Source organism: Myotis yumanensis, unplaced genomic scaffold (assembly GCF_028538775.1).
Source record: "Myotis yumanensis isolate MYYU_CA2020_CCGP unplaced genomic scaffold, mMyoYum1.0.hap1 SCAF_16, whole genome shotgun sequence".
In the NCBI taxonomy this organism is placed as follows: Eukaryota; Metazoa; Chordata; class Mammalia; order Chiroptera; family Vespertilionidae; genus Myotis; species Myotis yumanensis.
Window position 1 is genome coordinate 15021460 of NW_027223767.1, and position 12072 is coordinate 15033531.

Below are 12072 nucleotides of genomic sequence, written 5' to 3' on the forward strand. Positions count from 1 at the left end.
CTAGGTGGGTCTGCTTTGTGTTCACTGAAAAGTTATTAAGAGGAGGGTTCCCACAGCTTAGGAGAAAGAAAGTAAACTTATGTGCATGAGAAAAGGGGTGGGGCACAGTGCATGCACTGGGTCCTGTGGGAAGTTATTTCTGTCTTTTGCAGGGAATTTTAAGGGAGGCCTCACTCAGAATATTCATCAGCTTTCCAGGTGTGTCCTTCAATATGCTGATGCATCAGTCTCTGCTCAAATTCACCTCTATCTTGGATTTGTTAGGCTCTAATTGTTTTTTTTTTCTTTCTATTGATTCCCCTGACTTTATTCATTTGGGGTTGGCTGGCACTAACTGGGTCTCTGTTATCTATCTCTCTGACTGGGGTTATTTAAGCTCCCTGCTCTCTGGCTGGGAAGGAGACATGTAAACCATCAGCTCCTAAGGGTCCTTTGTTAGGGAGGAGAGGGACTTGTGATTTATCAGCTGGATGTTAATTGCTCAGCTGTTCCTGTAACTAGTTTGTCTCCTTCCACTAGTTTTTTCTCCTTCCACTTGTCTAGGAATTTTCCTAGCTTCTTACTATCCTGCCTGGCATGGCAGGAAGTGGGACATTGACCCCTGCAATGACTGTCTACCTTGTGGCTCCACAATCAACAGAGCCTCAGCTGGGAGTTAAAACTTGGAGGACTGTGCCTGGGACAGGCCCTGAGCTACCAGGCTCCACCTGCAGCTTCCTGTGGAGAGGAGCTGAAATTCCTCTACAAGATTCTGGATTTTACCTTGAGAATGAAATAAATTAGAACCCACAAATGGGCACTGTCCCATGCAATGTGACACCAGTGCAGGGTGTGTCCTGAGAATATTCTTCCATGCTTCTCAGGTTCTTACAGGAGAGTTTTGGCCTTTTGATGAAGAAAGAAGCTCTAAGACATATTGGCATGTTCCTTTATTTCTCTTAAGACAGCTGAGGACATCAAATTAAGAATCAAATCATATACCTGCTACCTTCAGCAGAAAACTGGGGACACAGGATTACATTTAAATCAACAGGTTCATTGTGTCAGCTTTCTTGTTCTTGGAGGTGCAGAGCCAGAGTCTGGGGTGCAGAGTCCTGACAATATCTTGCCTTCTGCAAAAGCTTACCTGCCTGGGATCAGAAAGCAGCCACATTACATGGATCTTAGTAAAAGAGTACCCTTCTCAAGTACAGGTGTCTTGCTAGACTCCGCTTCCATTAGAGGACAGCTCCAAGAGCTGGGATCCAAAGTTCAGTAATAATCTCATTCAGAAGAAGGTCCTGACAGAGTCAGCCAAATGTATTAAACATGTTAGCAATGTGACCTGAGCAAAAAAGTAATGAGTCCAGGAGGTGGCACCTCTGCACATTATTATGAAACAACTGGGACTTCTAGAAGGGCACAGGCAGTGGTACCTAAGTCGGGTGTAAGGGGATGGAATCACTTTCCACAGCAGGAGTTATCTAAGCTAAGACCGGGATCCATTCTCCCTGTGGCCTCGATCTTCACCTCTCTCATGGTTCTAGGAATCCAGTAGACTTCAGAATCAACAAAAAGCACAATTTGGGCTAATAGAAAACCCCAGCTCAACAAGGACAAGTGAAAAACAAATCTGTTTTTGCCCCTACTCCTAGTCATTCCAAACCTTCAAGGTGTCCCTTTCCACTGTCTGTCTTCAGCCAGAAGTGACCTTTTTGCATCTGGATGGAACAGAGAGGGCTGTGGTGGCCACTGGACAAGGCTCTTGGGTAAGGCTTCTACAAGGTTGGAAGACACCCTGCCAGCTCCAGAGGCACATTCCTCCAGAGGCTGTCATTCTACCCGGACAGCTGGCCTGTGAGAGCCAAGGGAGGCCGCCTGGAAGTCCATGTGGCAGCACTGAGCATTGACATATAATGCCCAGCAAAAGCATCCTCAAAGCACAGTAACTTTAGGGCTAGAAGGCAATGTGTTTGCATATTTATTTATTTATCTCCACTGAGGACATGCTTAGAGAGAGGGGCAGGGGGAGGGAGGGGGTGGGAGAGAGAGAAACATTGATGTGAGAGAGAAATATCAGCAACATTATAGGTTGCCTTCCATACATGCCATGTCCGGGAATCGAACCCGCAACCCAGGTATGTGCCCTGACCAGGATTCGAACCAACAACCCTGCAGTGAACAGGACGACACTCAGCCAACTGAGCCACTCCGGCTGGGCAATGGCAATGTGTTTAGACATGAAGAAACCTAGACCCAATTCCTGGACAGTCAGAGCCAGGACTCAGAAGCAGGTGTTCAGACTTCAGCTGCCGAGCTTGTCAGTAGCTCCCCTAGTCTCCTGCACTGCGTCACTTCTCCAAGAGATCCTCAATTAGGTGAGGATGGGTCTCCTTCAGGGCTCGGTAGAGTTGATCTTTGCAGGCCCAGTCCCAGGACTTGCTGAAGCTGAACAGCTTCCTCATCTTGTCTGGATTGGTGGGCTCAGCCCGCACCCTCTCATACTGCTCCTCGCTCAGCACCTGTCCATGCAGCTTGTCTAGGACTGTATCCATCGATGTCACTCGAGCCACCAGCTGTGCCCGATGTTGATCCACAAAGTGCAGCAAGTTTGGGGCATCTGGAGGTGAAGGTGAGGCTGACAACAAATAAAGAAGGGCTTTCAACACAGCTTCTACATCTGATGCCCACCTGTAGTTCTTTACTCACCTGATCTGCATCCTTGGCTCCTCCCCCACCCATGAAAACATTGGACCATCAGAGAGGTACCTCTGCTACACTCAAATACCTGATGGAGGCATATTATGTTGCCCATGGAGGGTGCCAGGGCCTCCATGGGCACAATTAAGGGTGATGGGAAAGGACTATGCCCTGGGGCACACACCACTCTCCAAGGACCAATCCCTTGTGGGTTGTGAAGAGTTCCCTTCTTTCTCCCCTCCCTCCCTCCAGGACCAGGTAGCACACTCCAGTACTGCCATGGCTCCTATGGTCTCTAACACTGTTACTGACCTGTTGGAGCTTGAGAGACCAGGGGAGCTGCAGGTCTGAGGTCTCCTGGAGGAAAAAAGATGTGAATAAGCATCAGTATCAGTGGTAGTTATTAACACAAATGATAAGCCTTAAAAATCCTACCCATGTCTCACTTCTGAGATTCTTTGATTCTTAGAAGTGGCTACAGACTAATTCTGATAGAAGTTGGAGTAAGCATTGCAAGGGACCTTAGAGATTACGTAGGGGAATTCCTTCCTTATGCATATGGGGAAACTGAGGCCCGGAAGCCATGCTCATAGACAGACAGACAGAGAGAGAGGGAAAGTTCTTCTTCAACAATGCAGACATGGTTTAATTTAGTCTTGGCCTGTATGGAACCCTGGTGGAGAAATAACCGAGTTCCTTACAAGGTAGCTTCAACTATGAGATCTCCTTATTTTAAGCAGAAGGTTACCTCCTTGTCCTTGGCTTCTAGACTCACACTGTTCTGAATTTTGATATCAGAATCAAGATCAAGAAAATCTTAGCACTAGGGTAATGGATGAATTTCAATGGGAAAAAGAAACAGCAACAAAGGAAGGGTTTAAAAAATGACTTGCATAAGGAGAGAAAGGGGGAGTCCACAGCAGCCCCTGTGGACAGGGCCTGAGGTTTTGAGCCGACCCAAGTTCAGTGTGACCTGACAGTGTGGGAGGGAAGCCAAGCACAGGGGAGTTCTGACTGTGGTGCTGGGAGCAGCGGGTTCACTTGTCCTCCATGCTGACTGGTCTTTATACTATTTATAAGGACCACTGCATGAGATATGTACTTACATCATGTATTTAATCTTTCCAACAATCCTACAGTGTAGACAATATATCCCTATTTTTATAAATGAGACTCAAATGAGTTAAGTAATTTCCCCAAGATCACCCAGCAAGTAAGAGCCAGAGTAAGATTCAAACGAGATCTGATGCTGGGGCTGATTAGTCCACACCTGTGACTGCACTCAAGCCCAGACTGAGTTAAACTCTTTTTTTTTTATTAAATCTTTATTGTTCAGATTATTACAGTTGTTCCTCTCCCCCCCCCCATAGCTCCCCTCCACCCAGTTCCCACCCCACCCTCCTCCCTCACTCCCACCCACTGTCCTCATTCATAGCTGCGCGATTTTTGTCCAGTCTCTTCCCACATCCCCCACACCCCTTTCCCCCCCAAGAATAGTCAGTCCATTCCTTTCCTATGCCCCTGATTCTATTATAATCACCAGTTCATTCTGTTCACCAGATTATTTATTCACTTGCTTCTTAGATTCACTTGTTGATAGATGTGTATTTGTTGTTCATAATTTGTATCTTTACCTTTTTCTTCTTCTTCCTCTTCTTAAAGAATACCTTTCAGCATTTCATATAATACTGGTTTGGTGGTGATGAACTCCTTTAGCTTTTCCTTATCTGTGAAGCTCTTTATCTGACCTTCAATTCTGAATGATAGCTTTGCTGGATAAAGTAATCTTGGTTGTAGGTTCTTCCTGTTCATCACTTTGAATATTTCTTGCCACTCCCTTCTGGCCTGCAAAGTTTCTGTTGAGAAATCAGCTGACAGTTGTATGGGTACTCCCTTGTAGGTAACTGAGTTTCTTTCTCTTGCTGCTTTTAAGATTCTCTCTTTGTCTTTTGCTCTTGGCATTTTAATTATGATGTGTCTTGGTGTGGTCCTCTTTGGATTCCTTTTGTTTGGGGTTCTCTGCGCTTCCTGGACTTGTAAGTCTGTTTCTTTCACCAGGTAGTGTGCTAGGGTGAGGGACTGAGGCATGGAAGGGTTACAGAATGTGCTAGGGGGAGGGACAGAGGCATGGAAAGGTTACCTATTGTATTAGGGTCCGGGATTGTGACAGAGAAAAATGCTAGATTGTCTCAGAGAACAACCCAGCCAGGTGTGATTCTGTTTACCTCCCCATTCGTACTTGTAAACTTTGTGTGAACCCTGCCAGTGCCAGGAAATGCTTTGTAGTATTGTAGATAAAAGGCTTTGCTGTACCCTCGGTCGGCACTACAAGCTGCGAGGCTTCCAGAGGGGGGAGGGACGCGGCTGTAGTCAGCTGGCCAGCTTAATAAAGGCTCCTAAATTTAAATTCTGAGTCGCTGGTCTATCTCGCTGAGTGAACCCATAACAGTAGGGGAAGTTTTCTGTCATTATTTCTTCAAATAGGTTTTCAATATCTTGCTTTCTCTCTTTTCTGGCACCCCTATAATTCGGATGTTGGTACACTTGAAGCTGTCCCAGAGGCTCCTTACACTATCTTCGTATTTTTGGAATCTTTTTTCATTTTGCTTTTCCGGTTGGATGTTTTTTGCTTCTTGGTATTTCAAATCGTTGTCTTGATTCTTGTGATCCTCTAGTCTGCTGTTGGGAGTCTGTATAATATTCTTTATTTCAGTCAGTGTATGCTTAATTTCCAGTTGGTCCTTTATCATAACTTCAAGGGTCTCACTAGATTTCTTGAGGATCTCACTACATTTATTGGAGGTTTCACCAGTCTTTTCGAGGGTCTTACTAAATATATCTGTGGCTTCTAGAATGTTCTTGAAAGACCGTAAAAGTGTGGTTTTGAACTCTATATCCAGCAGTTTGCTTTCCTCCATTTCTGTCATTTGTGTCCTGTATCTTTGTATCCGCATTTTTTATGCTTCCCTGTGTTGATAAAGTGGTTTTCTGTGCTAAGTGTCCTCTAGGGCCCAGTGGTTCAGCCTCCCCAATTACCTGAGGAGGACACTCTTGGTGCACCCCCTTGTGGTCTTTGTGCACAGTCTTGTTGTAGTTAATCCTTGATTGTTTTAGGTAACACTGGGAGGGATTGGCCTCCAGGCCAATTGGCTGTGAGAATCAGCTGTGTCTGCAGTGGGAGAACTTCTGTCCTGGATCTCTAGGGAGGTGCTAATCTAGCCTCTGCCTGAGGCTATCCAGCAAATGCCTCCCTGCGAGGCTTGGACGGGGCGGGTCCCAGGGGATCAACAGGGTGGGTGGAGCAAGCAGTTATGGCTGCTCTCAGTCCTGCCTTCAGAGGCCCTGCTTCTCAGTGTCCCAGCAATTGCTGCAAGTACCTCGGAGAGAAAGCTGCCCTCGAGTTCCGACCGATACCAGACAGTCCCGCTTCTCCCGTATGAGTCTGGGTCCCAGGAGACTCGCCTGGAACTGGAGCTCAGAGCCTGAGACTCCCTCCCGATTGAAAAAGACAACCACGCCCTCAGCTGCCAGCCCGTTCCGCTCTGTACCTTAGTATTTTACTTCCGTACCGCACCTCCTCTGAGTCTCGGTATGCTTTTCTCTTTCCTTCTAGTTGTAGAATTTCCACTCAGCCAGCCTTCCTGTGGTTCTGGGTGATGTCCATTCCATCTTTTAGTTGTATTTTTGAAGTGATTGTGCGAGGCAGCAAACTCCAGTGTTTACCTATGCTGCCATCCTGGTTTCCTCGAGTTAAACTCTTTCTCTGCACTGGGAAGCCTGTTTGTAGCAGCTCAGAAGGCAGATTGACATATTTCAACAGTGAACATGGGTTGGTTTTTCCTAGAAGAACTTCTTAAAAAATATATTTTATTCATTTTTTACAGAGAGGAACCGAGATGGATAGAGCGTTAGAAACATTGATGAGAGAGAAACATCGATCAGCTGCCTTCTGCCCTTTCCCCACTGGGGATGTGCCTGCAACTAAGGCACATGCCATTGACTGGAATCGAACCCGGAACTCATCAGTCTGCAGGCCAACACTCTATCCACTGAGCCAAACCAGTTAGGGCTCCTAGAAGGACTTTATAGGGGGATTTACTTCTTGGGAGTATTGGTGATGGTTTAAAAGACTATAAAATTGCAGTCATTCTTGAAAGTTCATTATTTGATTCCCTCCTGACTTCTTTAAAATATCTGAGTGATCCAGGATAGTGTATGTGCTATTACCATAACTGGCTTAATTTGTACAACCATATAACTGTCTAGTTCTTATTTTCTCAACTCATGTCCAGTCTAGTAGAAGAAACTTTGCCAAATGCCTTGTCAGTTTCAAAATCTGTTAAATCTAGGGCAGTGTAGAGACACCATGGTGCATAGGAGAGGAAATGGAACTTAAAGTCAGATTAACTTGAGTTCAAACTCTAGTCATGTCAACTGTTATATAACTAGAAAAAGTTACTTCCCTGGGCTATTTCTTCCCATTAGCAAATTGTGGTCACACACACATACACACACACACACACACACACACACACACAGAGGCAGACTCTTTTATTGACTTTCTGTTTCCCACCACTGAGCTCCATGGACTTGTCTTGACTTTACCTGATTTCACCAAGGCCTCCCATACCACAGTTGCATCATTTTTGCTTTTAATCTGCAGTCGGATCCCCGACCCCAGATGACCAACGTAGAACTCAGAGAAGAGCTGGGGTTTCCCAGGGCTTCGATAGCAGAGCTCCAGTTCCTGTAGAAACAGTGGTGATGTGAGAAGCCACCATTCATCCTGCAAGTGAGGTGTCTCCCCCCCTGACACCTTCTTGGCCCTGCTCAGCCCCATGGGGACCCTGAGGTGATCTCTACTGAAATTAATGCCACCTCAGGCACTGCTCTCTTCCTCATTTTCCACAAATCCTGACTCAGAAGGAAGAGGACATGGCTGGGTCAGGACTCATCTCTAATGTAGTGCTCACACATCTTAAACCAGATCCTTCTTCCTCCATCTTGAACCAGATCGTCTTCCACCTCCTCCATCCTGAACCCAAAGTCACATTTCTCCAACCCAAAGCCTGTCTTCTCAATGTATCCTAAGTTTGAAACACTTTCTTTTTTTCTTTTTTTTTTTTTAAATATATTTTATTGATTTTTTACAGAGAGGAAGGGAGAGAGATAGAGAGTTAGAAACATGGATGAGAGAGAAACATCGATCAGCTGCCTCCTGCACATCTCCCACTGGGGATGTGCCCGCAACCCAGGTACATGCCCTTGACCCGAATCGAACCCGGGACCCCCCAGTCCGCAGGCCGATGCTCTATCCACTGAGCCAAACCGGCTTCGGCTGAAACACTTTCAATCAACAGAAAATTCATGTGCTTGACACACTTTCAATCAATAGAATATTTATATCCATCCCCTTTGCTAAATCACATTCAAGACAACTCTTGATTCCCAACTGTCTTCAAAAAATGTTCTCTTCCCATTTTACGCACACTCAGTAAATGGCACCACCATTCACTGAGCACTCATGTTCCAGATTCAGGCATCATCCGTAACTCCTACCTTTCGCTTTCATAAGCCAAGTCCTATTGGCTGTACCTGCAACATATACCCTCAATCCATCAACTTATCTTCATCTCAGCTGCTTCTTCCTTAATCAAGACATCTGCAGCTCAAGCCTGTACCATAGCAACAGTCTTTTGTTTTCACTCTTGTCTTCTTCTTTTTTTTTAATAGATATTTTTATTGATTTCAGAGAGGAAAGGAGAGAGAAATAGAAACATCAATGATGAGAGAGAATCATTGATCAGCTGCCTCCTGCACACCCCCTACTGGGGGTCAAGCCTGCAACCCAGGCATGTGCCCTTGACTGGAATCAAACCTGGGACCTTTCAGTCTGCAGACTGATGCTCTAGCCACTGAGCCAAACCAGGTAGGGCACACTCTTGTCTTCTTATCACCCATTCTTACCCAGCAGCCAGCGGCATCTATGTGAAACTAAAGCAGGTCTTGTATTACCAAGCAACAACCTCTGAGATCTAGTCATTGCACTTTAAACAAAATCCAAACTCCAGGTCAGGGCAACATAGTTGATGGGCCCTAGGAAACTTCTGTCTCTTGTGTGACCCCAGCTTACTTCTCTCTTTGCTACATTCAGTAAGCTCTGCCACACTGACCTACTATTTATCATGTGGAGGGATCAAGGTTGCCTGCTTCTCTATCCTCTGGACCTACAGTGCTCTGTTACAGATATTCACCTCCTAGGACCTTTCTTGTCACTCAGGTCTCAGCTTATATGTCACTGCTCAGCGGCTCTTCCCCTGACCACCCAGTATAAAGCAGCCCAAGTTACTCTCTTAAGTGACATAGTTGTGTTTTCCTCACAGCACTTCATGGTTCTAGGTCCATTTCTTTAATTATGTAGGTCTCATCCACCAGAATGTCATCTTCCCAAGGGCAGGGCCTTTCTGTCTTGTTCACTGGACTCTCACAAATGAAGACAGCACATGGTTGGCACTGGGTAAATGTGTGGTGAATGACTGAATCATGTCTCTCATCCCTTGTTAAGATCTGACACAGCAGGGAAATCTAAGGTATTCATTGTTAGATTCATGTTTCTCAACTCAAAAGATACATAACATTTCCTCATTACTCCTGGAAATGTATTCCATCTGTCATTGTCACTTCAAGTGGTCCAAGGACTCATCTCAGAACAGAAGAAAAAGAAAGGATTGAGTCTAGTTCTACAACAGACTACCACTCAGGTGAAACTCTGATCCTCAGCAGCAAGATCTTGGCAATGGTGAACATTTGGATATCGCGGATGAATATCCAGTGGCCTGAAGTCATTCCCTTTGGTGAAAAGAGGAGACTGAGAAAGGATAAAAGACAGCCCCTGATGCCCAGACCTGATGTGATGCTCACAACTAGACCTCATTGTTATTACAAACTAATCTTATGCCGCCATCTCTGCTGTGTTGCCCTCCTGTTGGACACATACTATTTCACAATTGCCAAACATCCCCCCACTGCAAAATTGACTATTTCAGCATTTATACATTCACAATTGTGGTGCCTGTCCTTCTTAGACAGTAAATGTATACAGGTTCCCAATCATAGAATTGCCCTACCTTCTCAGAATACCAGGTCTAGGCCAAATCTCCATTTCCTTAGATCTTCCCCCAAATTACCCAACTAAGGCCCAAGTCCTGAAATAGGTTCTTTCTGAGTCTCTTAATCTGAGGGGGTCCCATGGTTCTCATTGGTGTGGGTTCTCTCACTGCAATGAGTAATAACTCCAAAGTCTTCAGCTATGGGTGTGTTCCTGGTGGTTTTGATTGGAGAGCATCGACACCCTATAGCCCAACACTTCTCAGTTCCCCTAAGTCAAACCCCATGTTGTCCCTATCCTGAAAGTAACCCTTTCTCCTACTAATGATTTTTCTCCCAATTTTTGAAGGATTCCTGCTCACCCCAGATCCCACTCACTATCTGCCAAACCCCAGTTGGGCCTGTCCATTGGAAAGCTCTGAGACCTGACCCACAGGTATTCCCAAGCATGACCTCTGGCCTTAGGGAGTGGGGAATATCTGGACTGCTCACCTCAGGGATTATTTCCATTTTCTGTGAACCAGACACAATATATCGGGAGCCTATGTGGAGCGGAGTCAGCGGGGGTGGCTTGTGTATTTGCACAAACTGGAACTTCCTTTTTTCATTATTTATGGCCTAGGAAGCATAAAGAACACTGTTCAAGGGAGGAGGGCATCTGGGTCTCCCTCAGAGATTCTACCCTTTGGACTCTGATCTGAACAAAGTGAGGTGGGACTTTCACATGTTGATGTTTGTGGGGGAGCTATACCACCATGAATTCCTCCTTCCTTATCCTTCATGACTGCTACACAGAGATCCCCACACTTGGCCTGTATTATGTTCAAGGTGGGAATTGAAGCATTGCTAGAGAAGAAGTGAGAATGAAGAAGTGGGTATACCTCTGGGCATGGACCCCTCCCATCCTTCTGACTCCTGGAAAGAGATTGCAAAAGGGTGTCCAGCAATGAGTAATGGAGCAGTGAGCTCAGTTGGGGGAGACCTTAGGGACCCAGGAGACCAGTCCATGTCCTATCCTTATGCCCAGTTGACCCATATCAGGGGCTTTCTGGATGCACGTCATGTCTTTGCCAGCCCACCCTGGCCTGACTGTCTGGCTATTGGAGTACCTTCTCAATGGTGCAGTCGCTGGGGAGTAGGTAGAGGTGGAAGTTGACTTCCTCAGGATGGAGGCGATGGTAGAGCAACACATTGGAGATGACAGGAATGCTTAGGAAAGAGTGGATCTTTCTCAGTAGAACTCCCATGGGGGAGAAGCTGGGGTTCTCAAGGACTGTGTAACGTGGCTCCACCCTGGTTGGCTTCTCCAGAAGTATCCCATCCTCTTTAAAGTGGGCTACGTGGAACCATGAGATGTCCACATGTTCCTCTGTGAAAAAAATGGATTTGAGAGATGAGTACTTAGTGCCCTCACTGAGTCAGGCTTGACTGAGACAGTGTGGTGCTTGGGCAGAGGTTCAGTGGCCTTTCGGGGGGACCCAGCAGGGAAGGCAGTGTGCCTGTGTCTGGGGCCTTTTGTGATTGTGGTCAATAGGTTCTCTCCAGTTGGAGCACCACTGGAATCTTCTTAAGCCAAATCTATACACACCTCCAGGTCCTTGAGCTGGGAAAGATATGGATCCCATGGTTACCTGTGTTACTGTGGATTCTGTAACTTTGAGGGCCATTGAGTAATGCTGGCAGGTGTGACTCCAGACAGATAGAAACAAGGAGAAAGAGAGTTGGAAATGGAGTGACCAAGGTAGTGTACATTTGTCGTGTTTGGTCACCCACCATTTTCAGATTCTTCTTTTTGTGAAGAACCTCCTCCTCCATCATTGTGTGGGTCTTGGCTAAATACAAGCTGGGCCTCCCACTCGGGAAGCTTGTGACACAGGTTGTGACCAAGACTTGACCAAGTGGATGCTTCTAACCAGGGCCTGGATCTAGAGGTGATGAAGCACAGATGAAAAGACAGAGATTCTTGTGGCAGCAGCAGTGGGGTCAAGAGACCAGCAGCCACCATGGCAGGAGAGCTCTATAGTGGTTGTTTCTGCCATAGAAGTCTCTATATTTTTTCCTTGGCTGTGTTCTTGTTTTCTCAACAGTCTTTGGTCACTGCTTTTTTCTTTTCTCTGTAAAGCTTTTTGCCTAATTGTTTCTTAAGTCTATGAGCTACTAAATAATCTTTTTATACATTCCTTTTCTGTCCAAATCAGCCTTAGTCTGCATGGGCACCAATCAGCACATTTGGACTGATTTAATACCCGGAGGAGCCTTGGAGACTGCTACTTAACTTTACTAATT

General features: G+C 45.9%; 1 pseudogene; it reads right to left on the minus strand.

The window, feature by feature from the left end:
• Positions 1-2277: 2277 nt before the first annotated feature.
• LOC138994984 (NACHT, LRR and PYD domains-containing protein 1-like) overlaps positions 2278-12072 on the minus strand; it is a 44718-nt pseudogene continuing 34923 nt past the window's right edge.